An 18,695-nucleotide genomic window follows, 5' to 3' on the forward strand; every position below is an offset into this window, starting at 1 on the left:
TAAAGATATGTCTCGTGGCTCCCTCTTAAGCATGCATAGGAAATGTCACATATACGATTCTCATTTTCTAATCTATGAAGAAGCCCTTCTAAAGGGAATAAGTCTGAAAATTAAGGGATATCACTAAGAACCAGGAGCAGAGAAAACATGTGAGCATGAGCCACCTCAGTTGGATCATGGCATGGCAGGCAACTCATCCCTTAAGATAAACTCTGACAGAATAACATGTTTGAGCCAAAAAAAAAAAAAAAGTGTGATGCAAACATTAATGCAAAAACAACACTCTATTGAGTAAGGAATTTCAGAGTGAATTGTCTTATGACAGGATTGGGGGGGGTGTTTAAAATTTTTCAGCTGTGACCTATAGTACAAGACACATTTGTACTTCATCCCAGTATACATGCAGATGAATGTAAAACTGATCTAATGAAACACTTATCTTTGCTACTTGTGAAGCACTCTAAAAATTATTTTATCCCATTTCTTAAAACTCTATTCAAAATTCACTAAAGTGATTTCATTACTCCTGATGAGTCACTATTTGAAATTACTTCAAGAGTAATCCATTTGACTGCCTCCTTCCAGATATATATTTTTTTCTTATTTCTTGAGATAAAATACCTACAACCATGTCTCATGAACTATTCAAAGTTAGAAATCCAATGACTCAAGGTCATGACTCACAAGGAATATTCAAAAACAATACAAATTATATTATTATCTTAAGCATAAATGCAGGCAACCACATGGCATAAAGAAAAAAAAGATCCTAGGAAAAAGAAAAAGAAAAAAAAATCCTGGGGTCCTCTTCTTACCATCTAACCAGACATAATGACCAATCTAAGAGAAAAGCAAAAGGGGTCAAAAGCCAGAGGATTAGATGTATTTTGTTTAGATATATTTAAGTTTTCTTTATCTTGTTTTTCTTTGTTTTATCATCATTTGTTTTCTGAAAACCCAGCCGTCTAGCTAACCCAAATAGCTCAGTACATGTCAAGGGCTGTGATTCTGATTTTTTTTTCTCAAAGCCAAGATCAACAAAGAAACTTGGGTCCTTCTCTCATACAAACAGAACAAAGAGCTTGGTCCTACCAACCGGTGACAATTTAGCAACCAGAGGACTCACCTGTTGGTCTCTGACCTCTATCTGACTGATAGTAACACATGTTGGACTGGGGCTGCTCCACCACCCAACAGGCAGCCTCCAGGGAGCAGAGGGCAAACGCTGGTGGGCCAAATTCCCAATGCCACCTCCATCGGGATGATAGTAACAAACAGTATCTGCTGAGGTCTTCCTGTGTGTCAGACACTGTGGCTAAGACCCATTCCACTGCCTTCTGTCATCCCACATGACATTGCTTGTCCTGACTGAGAGGTTTTATTGACTACTAACTGCCCAATTATAACCCCAGAGACAATCGGTTCAACTTTATAACAAAATTGTATTATGTCCAGTTCTATTACGGTATCATTGGCTGCCACCCATGCAACCTCTAGAAACTTCTTATCCATGTTGATTGAGGGACAGCCTTACACAAGAATTGGGATGGAATTGACACTAATTATGAAGCAGATAGAGATGAAGGGAGATAATGTGCAAAGACAGACAAGTAATTTCCATGTAGTGTGAGAAGTGCTTCCATGGGGAAAGTTCAGGGAAAGCACAGCCCTGTGGAAGAGTGCTATTGGAGATGGGGGTGGGCTGAAGAGTGGGTCTGAGTTGGGGACACAAAAGATTGGGGGATAGGTGCTCTAGAATGAGAAGGAAGTGTGTAAAGGTCCAGGGTAAAGAGGAAGTACATCATGTTGCGATTTCCAGAGCATGGGGGTAGCGAAAAGAAGTTCAGACTATTCTGAGAGAAAAGAGGAGCCCTCCTGTGTGAGGACAGGAGAAAAGAGGAACCCCTTATTTTAATAAATGATATTAAACAGACCTGATTCATGCCTTAGATAAAGCCCAGGTTGCAGGATGGAGCAGGGATGGATTAGAGTGTCAAGTGTAGAAGCAGTACCACGGTGGTCTGAATTAGGGTAATGGCAGTGGAAACAGAACAATCAGGAGACCGAAATCTTCAGGGGTCAAAAGGTACAAACTTTCTGAAGATGTAGGGTCCAGCATGGTGACCATGGTCAACAATATTGTATTATATACCTGAAGTTGCTAAGAGTAGATCATAAAATTCTCATCACAAGCACTGGGTATTACACTATACGTTGGCAAATTGAATTTAAATAAAAAAAAAAGCTCTCATCACAACACACAAATGTGGAAGTATGTGAGGTGCTGGATGTTAATTAAATTTATTCTGGTAATCATTTCACAATATAAACATATATCTGCTTCCCTTCTCAAATCATTACATTTATACACCTAAGACTAATACAAAGTAAGATGTCAATTACATCTCTATTTATTTATTTATTTATTTTTTTAATTACATCTCAATTTAAAAAAAGGAAAGAAAAGAAAAGCCTTTAGGTGCCAGGACTTGGGTCAATGACTGACTGGATGTGAGGCTGTGACCAAGGATGACATCAGTCCCAGGGCAGTTAGGTAAATGGTGATATCAGGAGTAGCAGCAAGTTTAGAAAGGAAGCTGGTTAGGTTTTACTTTTTCTTTTTTTTTTTTTTAAGATTTTATTTATTTATTCATGAGACACAGAGAGAGAGAGAGAGAGAGAGAGAGAAGCAGAGACACAGGCAGAGGGGGAAGCAGGCTCCATGCAGGGAGCTGATGTGGGACTCGATCCCGGGTCTCCAGGATCACTCCCTGGGCCAAAGGCAGACGCTAAACTGCTGAGCCACCCGAGATGCCCAGCTTTTAGTTTTTCTTTATAGCAGGAGCCAGGTCTTCCATGAAGCCCACTGCTGGAGAGAGGAAGTGAGATAGAATATAAGAGAAAAGAGGAAAATATCTCCTCCCTTTGTGGGGAAAAAAAAACTAAAGAAACCTACTAGGGACCATGGGTATTTATAAATTTAGTCTGATTTTTTTCTCTTTTCTTTTTGGTGCTAAGTAATATCTATTCATTAGTAGAAATATTAAAAGCATAGAGAAGTGTCACCAGGGCTGACCTATACATGGGGCCGGCCAGGCACAGTTCTGAGGGCACATGATATTTTAGAAGCCCATGAAATGTTTTCAGCTTAATCGCTTCTGAAATCAGGAGAGGGACACCCGGGTTGAATGTCTGCCTTCGGCTCAGGGCGTGATCCTCAGTCCAGAGATCAAGTCCCACATCAGGCTCCCTGCCGGGAACCTGCTTTTCCCTCTGTCTATGTCTCTGCCTCTCTCTCTCTGTTTCTCATGAATAAATAAATAAAATCTTTAAAGAAATAAAATAAAATCAGAAGAGAACCATAAATAGGATAATAATGAATATATAATAATGAATCCAGTCTGGATTATATTCATCTTTATAACAATGCAGTCAAAACTATAAATTTTAGTACAATTTTAAAGAGGAAGGGATCCACAAAGGCAAAAGCACCTAGGTCTCATGAAAGTCATAAATATGGCTGTGGTATAAATAAATATCGATCACTTCTAACTCTATAAATCTCTCTCGTGTCTGTATCTATTAGGTCTGTGTCCACCTGTCTGAATGTCTCCCTATATATCATCTCCCCAGATCTCCCCATCTCAGGTTTCTTCCTCCACTCCCAATTTTTTCAGTAGTTCAATAAATTGTGTTAACCTTGTCCTGAAATCTACATGCCTGCTCAGTGGAGTGCAGATGCTTTAGTCTTTCTAGGGGTAAATTATAAAGGAATAAAAAGCTTTACAATTTCAGACCATTTGACATAGAACTTTAACTTCTAAGAGTTGATGCTGAGGAAAGAATCAGATGGAATTACAAAGATGTTCATCATAGAGCCATTTCGGCTAAAAATGAAAACATCCCTAAATATCCCGTAATAAGAGTCTGGTCAAAATAATTATGGTTGATCCACACAATGAAATATTAAGCAGACATTAAATAATGATATAAGTATATATTTATTGCTGTAGGAAGACAGTCACAATATATTAAATGGAAAGAACAGAGTATTTCAAACAATATAATTTAATCTCATTTTATGGGGAAAAAATTACCAACCAACCTATCTTGGTGGCAGGATAATGGACGATTTATTAGTTTTGCTTCTCCACATTTAAAAATATTCCAACGATGCACATATATTACATTGGATTACAAAACCATGAAAGGCATGTACTGTTTGATTCAGGATCCATTAGGAGGCATTCACTAAGGAAATTATTAAAGATGCAGGCAAAGATGTAGCCATAGAAATATAGGTCTCCTTCATCATCACTTGTCCCCCTCTCTACTGAGTCATTCCTATATGCACATAAACGTCCTATAATTTCTACCATCATTTAAAAAAATTTCATTTGACTGTAACTTCCCCTCCAGCTTCCACCTTATTTTTCTACTCTGCTCTAAAGCAAACCCCCTTTAAACAGTCACCTACACCAGTACTTCTCACACTACGAGGTGAAGGACCAGGTCATTTTTCACTTCTAATTTGCTGACTGGAAACAGACCCTTCTGAAAAATAAAATAAAACTTAATCACTAGAAAAATGCTCATGAATTGAATGCCGTGGCCATGTCAAAGCACTACAAAGGTTTCCGAAGGCTGACTCTGCGCTACCTCCCTCGCAGCACACCCCGGACCATGCTGTGTGTCACTCCTCTGTGTTCACCGTCCTAATCTCTGTACCCTCACTTGCCATTACCCCCTCCAGTCAGGATCTCTCCCCACCACCTGAGTGAAACTGCTCTTGCTCAGGTCACCCCTGGCCTCTACTGATCGTTGCTAAAATCAAAGATCAATTCTCAATCCTCATTTACTTCCAGCATCTGCAGCGTTCCATACAGGCAGCTTCTCCTTCACTTCCAGCTGAACTTTCTCTTGATTTTCTTCTTACATCCCTTTGATTCCTCTCCCAGTTCTTTCTCTTCTCCCCAACCAGCAACTTTTGGGCTATTTCATGGCTAAACCCTGGAACCTCTTGGATGCTCTCATCCAACCTCCGCTATAAATAGTTCCTAGGCTGACAATGCCCAAAGGTAAATCTCTGGCTCAGAACCATCCCCTGATATCCAACTATAAAATCAACATCTCCACTCCACGTCTAAAAGGCATCTCGAAATTAGCATAACTGAAACAAAACTGCTGGTCTTTTATGTTCTCCATCTATCTCAATGACAAGTCCATGCTTCCGGCTGCCCATTCTCAACTCTATTTCCCACCTACGTTCAATCTGTCAAGGAAGTCCTTTTGGTTCTACCTTTAAAATATATCTGGAATCCAACCGGTTTTCAGTATTTCTACTGCCAGCACTCTGGTTCCAATCACCGTGACCCCTCAACCTGTTTACCATCATGGCATGTAGGATAGTCTAATGATCTACAGATCACCCAAATGATTCTTTCAAATTGTAGGTTATATAATGTCACATATATGCTCAATCCACTGCATGGTTTTTCTTTTTACTCAGAATAAATACTAAATTTGCTACAGTGGAGAATGTCTCTACTCTCCAACCCCACCTTACCTCCTGCTACTCCCCACCTAGTGCTCTCTGCTCCCATCACATTGTCCTCCTTGCTCTTCACTTCCTAAATTGGACACCCCTGCCTCCAGGCACTTAAACTGCGATTCCCTCTTTCAAGAAAACTCTTGTCCCAATGCTATCTTGGCCCACTCCCTCCCTAGATGCATAGGTTTGTGATAAACACAGACCTTTCAATGAGGCAATGCCACGCATCCTCTCTGTTCTGATTTTTCTGCATTCCACTTCCCACCATGCGGCATGCTTCTCTCTTTACTATTTTTTTCTCCAAGTAAAATAAATATATGCAACTTAAGGAAAGAGACGGTGTTCTGTTTTACTCATTGCTACAGCCCTAGTACTGTTAATTAGTATGTGTTAATTAAGTACATTTACTGGGCAAATGTTCATCCAGGTGCTCGTAACAAAAACAAAAATTTGTAAGCAATGAAACTGCCTGTTGATAAAAGACCCATACTTTCATAAAATGGGTACTATTTATATCTATATCCACAATGTGGCCCATATGCATATGAAATGAAATACTATTAAGCTACTGAAAGTTTGAACAAACTGCAAATGAATAAATTCACTAGAAAGAGGTCTATAAACACATTAAGTGAAAAGAATCAGGTGACAAAGCGCCAAGGATGATATTAGCTCATTTTTAGAATAAAATCAAATAGGAAAAATCGTTGAAGTATATGCACTAAGGTAAATTCCTAACCCCAGACAAAAACGCTTTAACTGATCAGGAGCAGTCAACCCACGAGGCCTTAAATTTGAGGTTTTCCTCTGATACCATTAATGACACAGAAAAGCAGCAGGATTAGTTCTGACTTGGGCAGGGAGAGATGGGAAATGAAGTGTGTGCACTCTTTGGTTGGACTCGTCTGGGCTCCAGTACAAAGCAATTCCTGAAACTATTACATAGCCAATAAAAGCCAAAGAACCATTAGAGCTGTGTTTGTCGGGGTGGGAATAGGTATGACTTGCAGAAATGTTAAATAGCATTTGGATTTAGGCTTGTTTCTTCTTCCAAGTTTCAGTATGATTTAAACTCTCCTGTTCCCAAGTAAAGAGGGGAGAGGCAGCTGCTTGAGCCAACAGCCCCGCCACATGACAGGGAGGCAAGAGCCACCAAACCCAGCCGAGAGAATCAAGGTGGGAAACGACAGTGTGAAAACAGCTAGGCAGGGAAGAATAAAGCCAGAGGATTTTTTTTTCTTTTTGCCATTTCCTTTATCTGTTCTGGCAAAATTAAGGTTTGATTCTTCTCAAAGAACTCTTTGCTGGCAATAAAGTTGATATTTCAAAGGAGGAAAAAATTCAGAGTGGGAAAATCACATTAAACTAAATTTTACACTCAGAAGGTGAGAGCAGTCATATCTGCAGGGCAGGAAACAAGTCCTCGGTCCATGCTGCAGGTCTCATCACCAGGAACCCCTCTTAACAAGGTCTTGGGGCATTTCTCTTGCACAGAATCCAACACCAACCTAGGTTATACATATCCCTCAAGAACTGATGATGGCAAAGTGTTGGTCAACTTATTTCATGGTTAGAGTCACTATCCTGGGTACATAAAAAGGACTGTGTTTAGCACAGCAGCTTCGGAGCTGGTGGCCCCCTGGGCATTAATGGTTTTATACCAGAGGAAACTAAGGCACCACACAGGAGAACAGACTTATCTAGAGCTGGTCAGAATGAAGCCAGAATGAACTAGAATCTGTGATTTCTAATGCTCAGTCTAGCACTCTTATCACCCCAAAGGTAGCCATTTAACCACAATCCAAATTACCATGAAGGAGTTCAACAGAGATTCCCAAACTTAGGAGAGGAGAGCCAGCTGCCTAAGAATGAATTGGCGAGTTCATTAAATATACTGATTTCTGGATTCCATGGCAGGAATTTATATTTCCCAGAAGCTCTCCCAAATGAATCTGATGCACAGCCACCACATTCAGAAATCACTGCCCAAGTTATACAAGACAGAAGAGCAAAGAAAAAAAAAAAAACCAGCAGATATCTATTAAAAAAATGCAAGTCATTCTCCTTACTCTATGAAAAAACATGAAATATGCAATTATAAAGCTCAAAATAGCTTCTTCAGAAAAAAAAAAAAAAGATTCACACTTCTAAAGATGCTCAGGCCACAGCTGCAATCTGTTCTCGTGGCCAAACCCTTGGAAAGCCAAATTAAGGGAAGCCACATAGGGCTTGACTGCTGGGATTCAAAACTGTGTGTCCTCCTCCCTAGAGGCAGAGGAATGACCCCACTCCAGAGCTGCACACGTGCAGCTGGGATTGATCTACAAGGAGTCAACAGCTTACTTTCTGGCCCAAGGCAGCCATCCCAGGAAACATGGCTCCTTTCAGGTCCTAGCTGCTGGGCACACCTGTGGAGGAGCAGCTCATGGGTTTCTCTGCATCCTCATTCTGGACTGGTTAAAGTCCGCCCTATTTCCCACATCCAGGGGGTGGTGGCTAGGAAAGCAACTGCAAGCTGAGAGCTGTCTGGAGGCAGTTGGGAATACAATAAATTAGGAAGTCACACAGCTGTGTGTTCTGAAACACAAGATTGAAAATAGATCATTTTTTTCCTCTTTGGGGAACATACTGTAGTGTTGATATTTTCTGATTCAAATTTGGACTCAGTAGGCCTTCTCACTAAATTATCCTGAGGAGGAAGAAAAGGGGGAGGACTGAGGAGGCACCCTTTTGTATAACTCATTCTCACTTTATTTTAAAAAAATGCTGTTTGCAAGGTTTCAGGGTAAAACGGAAAGTTCATAAAAAATTTAGTGATGTCTGAAAAAATATTTTTGCAACTGACCCTAAAGCAAATAGAAAGCTACTCTATCCATGCAATAAATACTTATTACGTGCACATGATATGTAAAGCACTGGGCTACAGGGTAGGGTGGGAAATGGATAAATTCTGAGTCTAGTGCTCAGGGAGCTTATAGTCTGTGAGGAAGACAAGACATTTTAAAAACTGAAAGCAGTGGTTTACAGGATTGTGTAACAGTTAAGAGTAAAGAGCACAACAGCATCCCACAACAGCTAACTGTATCTAATTGCCTGTGTGACCCCAGTCTACTTAACCTCTGTGAAAGGCCCGGACCCCTGGTCTGTAAATGAAGATGTTAAAAGGGTTAGCAACATACTGACCTCAGGGAATCACCTGCCATGTAGAAGACATCTAAAAATGGCAGTGATCATTTACATTTTTAAAAATAAATTCTTTCTACTTATCTTTAAATCAGCAAATGTTTTAGCTGTTGCTTTTTTTAATGAGAGAGAGCAAAGGTGCATATGAGTGGGGGGGCTGTGGGTGTTGAGGCACAGGAGAGGGAGAGAGAGAATCTTAAGCAGGCTCCACACTCAGTGCCTATGCAGGGCTTGATCTTACCACCCTGAGATCATGACCTGAGCTGAAATCAAGAGTCGGACACTTAACCAACTGAGCCACCCAGACTTCCCATAAATTAGCAAGTGGTTTTTTACTGAAATTCAAGTGCCCAGGGCTGGGAGACTCCATTGGCACCTACCTCCTAATCTACTCTAACCACTAGGAAAACCTCTCCACCCAAAGGATGAGAGGTTGTAAAAGGCATCCTAATGTGTCCTGTCCTCTGATGCCCTCCCAACCACTGGGGACTCCCTTGAAGGGAGGAAACACCTCTGTGGGAAGTGAGTTAAAGACCAAAGCTGGGAACATGCTTCTTAGTTTTGTGTGTTTTCGTTTTAACTCAGGTATTTTGATTTTAAAATCCTCACAGGATAGCATTTCACCACTATTTCAGTGCAGTTGGGCATTCTGATTGCTGTCATTTTAATTCTTTGCGGTCCACTTTATCCTACTTTACCATGTATTTGAATCTTTGGGCCCTCTGCTTACACTTTCTAATTTCATGCTACCTTTCCAAATTACTATTCTACTTTTACAGCATGCTAGGACCTTTCAACTTGTGGCCCGGTATATTACAATCCTACAATAAAAGCTGAGGAGGCTGATTAAACTATTGCTTTGGGAAAAGAGCTTGTGGGCCCAAGCCCAGGATATAGAACTAGGGAAAGGTAGTTTTACATTTTACATTTTGGGGGTGAGACTACTAACTTTAAATCTAGAGTGATTTAATAGATGAGAAGTGAAGGTATCATTCATGCAAATGGCTTCTTTCATCTACAGGTATCCTGTTACTTTTATGTCTTCTTTATAATGTTTTAATTTATATAGGAAGCTGTATGTCCTGAAATCCATAGTTTCTCATGCATATAACTACTGGGATTCTAGGTAAGCCACATCCATAGTGCTGCAAAAGAACAGAAGGAAAGGTGGGCATAGATTTCATCAGCACACACACCCCTGACCTGCACTAGGTGGCTGTCCGGTAGCAGCAAGCCTCTCTCAGACTTCCGGCAGTTGAGTATTCTAAGCCAGGCTCCCAACACTGCTTCCATGATGATGCCTCACCCTGCAGCCCCCAGAAACTTCCCCCCCACCGCCCCCCGCAGCTCTCTTGCGAAGCCTCCTGCTAGGCAGGGCTCCCAGTACCTTTGCTCCACCTAGGATACAGCTAGAGCTGGATCCAATTTATTTATTTTTTTTTTAAGATTTTATTTATTCATTCATGAAAGACACACAGAGAGAAAGAGAGGCAGAGACACAGGCAAAGGGAGAAGCAGGCTCCATGCAGGGAGCCGGACGTGGGACTCATCCCAGGTCTCCAGGATCATGCCCTTGGCCGAAGGCAGGTGCTCAACCGCTCAGCCACCCGGGCTGCCCTGGATCCAATTTAAAATAATTTTTATTCACTTCTTTTTCTTCAAATTATATTTAAGTTTTTTCTTGTCATAAAAAGTTTTCATATTTTAATAACAAGACATGTGAATGTGTGTCTGGGGCTGCATGCATGTGCCTGCGTGTAGAAAGAGAATGAAAAAGCAAATATGGAAAATATTAACACAATAGGTAAACCTGGGTGAAAATTGTATATGAATGAGTTCTTTGGACTTCCTTGCAAAAAACGTTTTTAAAAAAGGAATATAATTTTATATCCATTCACTTTTCACTATTCTCCTTATCAGTCCTTTCTTGCCAATTTCCCTTCCTTATTCTTCCAAATGAACCCCACAAGCATTCTGTGGAGTTTCCATCTCTGTTTCCTTTGGCACTCTGGAATGATATATGAGCCGATGCACTGATTTGGAGGAACTCACATCTTTACCACAATATGGATGTATTCTTACCAGGAATAAAACATTCACTTATTTATTTATTTAAAACTTGAATATCTTAGTGAAGTCTTACAGCTTTCTTCACATATAAGTCTGAGATGTTTTCCATTAGGATTAATCTGAAGCAGTTTACATTTGTATGGACACTACTAAAAAGAATCTTTTGTATCCATTTTATAATTAACTAATTACTGCTGATACATGGAATGGCTACCAATTTTCTGTTACCCACTAAGCAGCTACTCTTCTGAACTATATTAATTCGAATACCTTTTCCTTTGCTCCTTCAGGAGTTTCTAGATAGATAGTTTCATTATCTATAATTTAAATTACTTTTTTTTTTCAATGAACTATACGTCTATTTGTCTGTGTCACCCAGATCAAGGAGAAATAATATTGATGAATATTAGTGTTCGATAGCACCCACTCAGAAGAGGAATCAAAATGGTCATCCAAACCTGATGTTTGAGATGAAGCTGGTGGAAAAGTATTGCTATATGGCTGGAAGGAAGACAGTGGGCATCTGTGTTCTTTCTCTGTGTCTGTCTCCCTTCTTTATGAGGTTGGGCAAACCTCCCAGGCTCACCTCTCAATCTATAACCTCAGAGAGATTATAGAAATGGATGCTGGTCATTCCCAGCTACTTATCTTCCCAGAAATGATGTAAACAGGAGTAAGTGCTAAAAATGCCTATGATTAAATATGAATTATTTTCATCCATTTGTAATTGAAATGTGCTTGAGATATTCTTTTTTAAATTGCCAAGTATAATTTCTCTCAGCAATCACTTTCTATGGTGATAAGGATTACCCTATGATTTTAGAAGTATCTACAAGTACTGCCTTCTGAAACACCAACAAATCGCCACAGAACTTCAAATTCTTAAGGCAGTCACTAAATGCACAGAGTTGACTTTGCTACAGGATGAGATACATCTCGGTGTCTCTAAATCGGTGCATATTTCAGCAGTTATCTCCTTCACAAATAGGGCATTTTACAGTTAAAAAAACACTCTAACCTATATTTCTTCATCTAATTCTGAGCTGAGAATGATGATGATGGTAGTGGTGGTGGTGGTGGTGGTGGTGATGACATCCCCAGGTTACAAATGGGAGACTAAGGAGCAAGATGACTAACCATCTTGACAAAAGCCCTTCCTTAGATCAGCTATGCCAATTACCAACCACTTCTGATTCTGAATGCAAGAATCTTATATTGGGCCCTCCTGTCTTGTGATACTACTACTATAAATCCTGATACCAGCTTTATAATTATTGTAAACCCTACTCTCAATAGACTTTTATACTCTCTCCTCCTGACATTTTTAATTTGGGCCAAAAGTGGATATAATCTTCTCAATATAGGCTCAGGCCTCGAACATTCATTTTATCTATTTTTGTTTATTTTTATGTTAAGCTTAAGGTTAAAGTAATATGAAAGCAGAAGTTAAAAGTGAAGATTCAAGACAGAGTCAAGATCTGAGAGGCTTCAACTTTCCATTGAGCATGGGTATAAGCTAGTATTAGGAAAGGGGGGGGGGAGTCCCTTAAGGGGCTTAACTGTTAAAAACTACTTTTCTTGAGTTTTCTTCAGCCAGAATGTTCTAAGAATGAAAGTGATGGATGGTACTTCTCAAAGTACAAAAACACCAATGTCCCAGAGTTAAGTGTCTATTCTAATTGCTGCTGTACTCCAAAAAGTTCTTCAGATTGCTCATCTGTGTTATTTTTACTTGCTAAAGCAGAGGTGTCTGGGTGATGAATTATACAAGGTGTTTCACTCAGCACCACTGGTGTGTTATAATAAATATTACCACTGAAAGACAAAGTAAGGAAATGCTGTGTATTTTCATAGTGTGTGATGTAGATTTCACTCTTGTTTTTTCAAAACAGAGAAGTAGTTATTAAATTTTAATCTAATTATATATAGTCAAATAGGTGAAGATGGCAAAACCATTTCAGGGAAATATGAAAACTTTAATCACAAATGTACGTCCGCTCTGCCCTTCAAAATACACCAGAGAATAACCCACATACAAAAGCATAATTGAGGACGTGAAAAATACACATTTGCTAGGGGAAAGTAAGGTGGTGGAGCCCTAGCATCTTAGTGATGAGAAATGAAATACATTATAATCAAACCCCAATTGCCATTTTTCCGCAACCTTTGATATTGTTACATTAAAAAAAATACTAATGCAGCCCCCAATTCCCAGTAAAGGCAGAATGACAGAGGGCTGTAATCTGACTTCAATTTGTCATAGTTTTCTCCAGCAGTAAGGAAAATGCAGAAGAGAGCTTTGCAAGTAAAGGGACAGAATTAAGGGCTGCAAGTAGCTATTTTTCCTATCTGAACAGAACCTCAGTTTTCTTTAGCTACCGAGATCATCCTGTGGTCATATACTTAAGGAAGGCTGGTTTCATGCCCAGTCTAAGGAGCAGCTAGTGACTGATCCTGTTCCCCTTATCAGTGACTCGGTTAGGCATAGGCACAGGCCATGATGTTAGCTCATGAGACATGAGAGAAATTCTGCTGATGGACTTTTGGAAACATTTCCACACATCTAGAAGAAACAGCTTCTTGTTCCTCTGGACCATGTGATGATATCACCATTTTGCTGCCTAAGGACAAATCTTATACATCAAGGATAAGAGAACCAAAAGGTAGAAAGGATTTGGGTCCTTAATGACATTACTGAACATTTAAATTAACCATCTCTAGGACTTAATCTAACTCTGCAATTACAATATTCAATAAAGGTTCTTCTTACATAAGCCATTTTGAGTCGGGATTTCTATCACTTGCAGCTGAAACCTCCTAACTGCTATCCTGACTGGGCTGGGGCTAGAGTGAGATAAGCCTGTCCCTGGTCCTGGCCCCGTACATTATCACACTCACGAGTTCTTGTCATAGCCAGAAGACATAATCTAATTCTAGAATTTTATGCCCAGGACTAGAGCATTAAAAATCCTTCTATCGATGTCCGTGGCTTGTAAAATCCAAGCTCCTCTGTGTGGCAACTCTTTATGATTTAACTCTTGCTTTTTCTATTAGCATCTCCTCCACTTGCCCCCTCAAGCTATCTGCTTTAGTTGCATGGAACCAGAATTATCTGAACCTCCAACTCTTTTTCACCTACATCTCACTGCCTGGAATTTTTAACCGCCGCTGCCCACCATACACATACCTGTGCTTACCTGGTTATTCTTTTCATGTCTTGATTCCACATACTCAAGTATCTCCTTTTCTGTGTCACACCTCCAAAGACTGTCCCTTCCTTAGCCTGTCCAACTTCCTGTGAGCAGAAAGAACCAACCACTGCCTCCTAGTGACACTAACATAATTTAAATGCAATGTTCTAAATGACAATGTATTTTCTAATTATTTGTTTCTGTGAAGGACCCTGCAGTCAGCAGGTAGGCTGCTTGAGGTAGGAGTGTGTGTTCTACGTCCATGTCATCAGGGATTAGATCCTGACTCATAGAAAAGAAGCCCTGTAAATACTGAATAAATGAATAATGAATGAGAGACAAAAATTAGTATCCTAGCTCTACTAGATACTGAAATATGAGATGAGATGCTACGTATCCAAAAGGTAAGTAAGTAAGCTATTGTGTGTGTGGTTTTTTTTTTTTTAAGATTTTATTTCTTTATTAAGGAGAGAGACAGAAAGAGAGAGGCAGAGACATTGACAGAGGGAGAAGCAGACTCCTCGTAGGAAGCCTGATGTGGGACTCGATCCCCAGACCCAGGATCATGTCCTGAGCTGAAGGCAGATGCTCAACCACTGAGCCACCCAGGCATCCCGTAAGTAAGCTATTGTGTCAGAAATCAAGTTTTCCTTTTATCCTTCAACAACTTACAGTTTTAGGGGCAGTGCTATAATAACACAAACAATAGTCACTACTTTTTAGCCTTAGGTAAGAGTGAGGTATCTGCCTAAGGACTTCACATCTATAGCAAAGATCTTTGCATTTGTCTGTGACATGCCTCCCTTCTTCTGTCCCATACTCTGACCCTCCATACACACACAAATATACTTCTTCTAAAGACTTGCTCTTCGTTCTACTTCAATCCTGTTCTTTGAACTCGGGCTGCCAATTAATTATATTACCCATGCTGTGGGGATCTATGACCATATTCAGGTCCATAGGTATTCTTTGTGATTTTTAAAATTGAAACTAAGGGAAAACAAGTGTCTTGCTCTCAAAAGGGCCTCATGGACAAAGCAGATTACAAAGAATAATTTTTGTCAGAATGTAGAGAGTGAAGAAACAAGAGTCATTGTTCCAAATCCTGGTCCCAGCTGTTACTTAAATCAGAGCATTCTCCTTCCGCCGTCGTGTAACCTGCAGTCTGCTTATGGGAAGTCAGATTCTATCACTCGCAAAAGAAACCATCTATCTTGTAACAAAAAAAGCACCCATTATTTCATTTAATCCTCCCAACAACTGTGTGCAGCAGGATTATCTTTACAAAGAGATAAGGAAGCAGAAGCTCAGAACAGAGAGGAAATATGTGTCCAAGGCGTCCAATTAGGTAGCTGATCTGTGATTCAAGGACGGGTCATCCAGGTGCCGAAATGCAACCACTCCACTTTTCTGCTTCTTTCTACACTATTCTTTGGGCTTCCTGAACACTGATTTGAGCTCAGTGATCCCAGACAATATGCAGTAAGTGTTAAGTCTTGTCTTCATTAATAAACATAGAAGCTATTGATCTTGATTAACTCCTGGGGGTGTAATAGGCTTCAATTAAATTACCTTGATAAAGTGCTCTAAGCATATACATTATCAGATATTGTTGTTTATACCACACTACGAAACATTTGCCTCCTGCAATGTTAATAATTGGGAAGCAGAAAAATAGTGTTTTTAAGACTACTTTTTAAAAACACTATGCATAAATATTTAGTATCAGTAATTTAATTGAATATTAATATGTGTGCTCTGGACACCAAAATATAACCAGTATTTCAGAAGTGGGTTTCCTCAAAAGACGGTAAGTTAAATTACAAGACAAAGCAATTGTAGAAAACGGAATCTTTCTACTTTTGTATATGTCCTTTCCCTCAATCAGTTAGATTTTTAATTGGTATTTCTTTGATCTCTGCTCTTGCTTATAGATCTAGCACAACCATGATCTTCTAGGTCGATTATTGACACAAATCAGAGAAGGACTGTGAACTTAAAAACAGAGAAAAGCAGACCAAAAGCAGACCAAATAGACCAAAGGAAGACGGATTTGTACGTGAAGCTAATTTTCCTCAGAAGAAAAACAGATATTTCCCTCAACATCAGGGTGCACTCAGATTTGTTTTCCATATTAGTAACTTATTTAATATGGCAATGGGCAAAAGGCAATCTATTAAAAAGCAATTTTCCTCTTACTACAGGGTGTTTTATCATTTGATGTCTAGCATTCAATCAGAATGTAGCGATCCTTTAATATTTTATGAGCAGAGAATAACTCATTTGGGCATGTAGACTGCAGAAATGTGGAGTCCTCTGTAAGCCTTGCCAAACGTCCAGAGTGACCTTTACCATGCAAGTAATAGGCCAACCGGAAAACTCAAACTCTCAGAATATTGGAAAAATTATGCCTTAGAATAGATAATGGGCATTTAAAATAAATATGCAATCATTTATAACTTATGGTAGAAGATATTGGTCCCAAATCATTCTTACACTTTCTCAAGTGCAGGCTTCTGGGGGACAGGGGCCATATCTGATTCACTTTTGCATCTGTATTGTCCATCATAGTCCCTGGCACACTGTAAGTAATCAATAGATTTTTATTAAACAGATGAATACATGCATTTGTCATCTGGGATGAAGGGAGCTTGCCATGAGTATGCCAGGCCCTAGGAGACAAAGCCCAACCTCGCTGCAGAGATGGGACTGACTAGGTACTAAATGAGCTGTAGTAGAAGGCTGGAGCCCTCTCTGCAGCAGAAGGTGAGATATGGAATAATATATAGTGCAAGAACAGCCTCTGGGGCACCCCAGGTGAGATCCCCAAGGTGTTTGCTTTCATCTCCACTCTTTATCTCAGCCCCCAGGAATGGGGCTCTGTCCTCGTTCCTGGCTTCATACCGGGTCCTCAACAGTCGGGGAGGGCTGCCTGGCACCAGCCAGAGGTCAGTCCCTATTCTGTATCACCACCATCACCCTCCTACCCAGGAAGCACAGAGCTGACATTCACCTGAAGACATTCACCTGAACAGCACTGTCTGCTCAGACTCTCGTTGCCACGCCTACCCCACCCCCAGCCCCTGCCCACCGAGTAGGGCCCCACTGACATGGACGAGGGTCTGAATCAGATCCACATCTGCCCTGCCCAAAGCCTAGAACTTAGCCATCTTTTCCAAGGTAGTCTCCCTAGGCTGAATACGCTCTGTTCCCAGAGCCCTTACCAGCGACTAAGCCAAAATGAATACAACTACCCATACCATCACCCCAAATATTACCAATCTACTTCTGGGGGAAATGTGGAGTTGTAATAACACAATGAAGTTTGCAGGCACGTTACCCAAGGACACAAAGGTCCTATATGGTAGAGACAGAACCCAGCTCCCCTGTAGTGCCAGCATCCTCCCTCCACTCCCCTGCATCTTTGTTCTGGGTTAACTTTTAGTGTGACAGATACATGTCGGCTGGGCAAAGGAAAAGAGCAGAGGCTGGGTGTCGTGGTGAAGCACAAAAGATTACACTTGCTGCTGCCAACAAGATGAGAACTGATAGCCCAAGCAGGCCACAAAGATGGGGACAATAACAAACACACGACAAGCCCCAGCCAGGGACAGCCTGACTGTTGTCCAGTCTCTAAAAATCCTAGACGGTCTTGTAATGCTTCTTAGCAGGTGGCTTCCTGCAGGTCCCCCCATAAAATTGAGATAAACATGAAACACAGTTATCAGACTGAGGAATTCAGTAGGATTTGCTTGATTCAGGACTTTAATCCTTCAACCAAATAAACAGTAAGCTAGGCAGCAGATGTAAATCTCATCAAATTAGTCTGACGGAGAGTAGGAGGGAGAACTCAGGTCAAGGATGCAGGTAAACTGAATTAACCTTGGTGATCCATGAACCCGAGCAGACTGATAAAGAAATCTCTCAGGTCAGGCTGCTACTCTTCTAATACAAAGATGCCCTAATTTGGGCTCCTAGGTAATGAACTTTCTTGGCGGTTCCATATCAGTTTTTGCTTCCTTTCCCCCGTCTACCCACACTGGAGGACAGCGTTTGCTGGGTTTGATCAAACAGACTCAAATTGTTAGTTTTTCCTTATGAAGTTCTCCATTTTCTAGTTTACCTGAGCAGGACCTATAGTCAGGTAAATAAAGCATAACCCCCTCTTCCAATGTAATCATCGGATTCCTTTCCATTAATCATTTCAGACCATTATTTTAAGCTCCAAGCAGGTAACTGAATATTTATGCCTTCACAACACCACTATACACCCAACATCTCTGTGGTATGAACAGTCTTTCTCTGGCACCCGTGTTATTAAGCCTACAAGGGAAGATTTATATGTGTGTCAGTTCTAGAGATGTTGGAGGGAATGGAAGCCAGCCACTTGAAGGAGGCTCAGTGTTGACAATGACTGCAGGCCAAGTTAAATCAGATTCATCGTAACAGGTTCAACTCAAATTACACCAATGAGCACAAGGCAGGAAAATTATCATACCCCCTTTATCTGGGTGTCCTCTCCTAAATTTTGTAATATACGTAGGAAAAAGAGCAATGAGCATATCTCTGACCACATTTGTCATGATCAGCTACCCATTTTCTTCTATAATTCCTTCTTTCTTAGAGAAAGTATTCTAAACAAGTGAGATACTGGGAGCAAGAGGATTTTAATAAGGTATTCAATTTCTCTTTAGAGAGAA

General features: G+C 40.4%; 1 protein-coding gene across 3 annotated transcripts in view; it reads right to left on the reverse strand.

Annotated features, from left to right (window-relative positions):
• ELMO1 (engulfment and cell motility 1) overlaps positions 1 to 18,695 on the reverse strand; it is a 525,693-nt gene that overhangs the window by 216,165 nt on the left and 290,833 nt on the right. The window lies entirely within an intron of this gene.

The sequence above is a fragment of the Canis lupus genome, chromosome 14, assembly GCF_011100685.1.
Source record: "Canis lupus familiaris isolate Mischka breed German Shepherd chromosome 14, alternate assembly UU_Cfam_GSD_1.0, whole genome shotgun sequence".
In the NCBI taxonomy this organism is placed as follows: domain Eukaryota; kingdom Metazoa; phylum Chordata; class Mammalia; order Carnivora; family Canidae; genus Canis; species Canis lupus.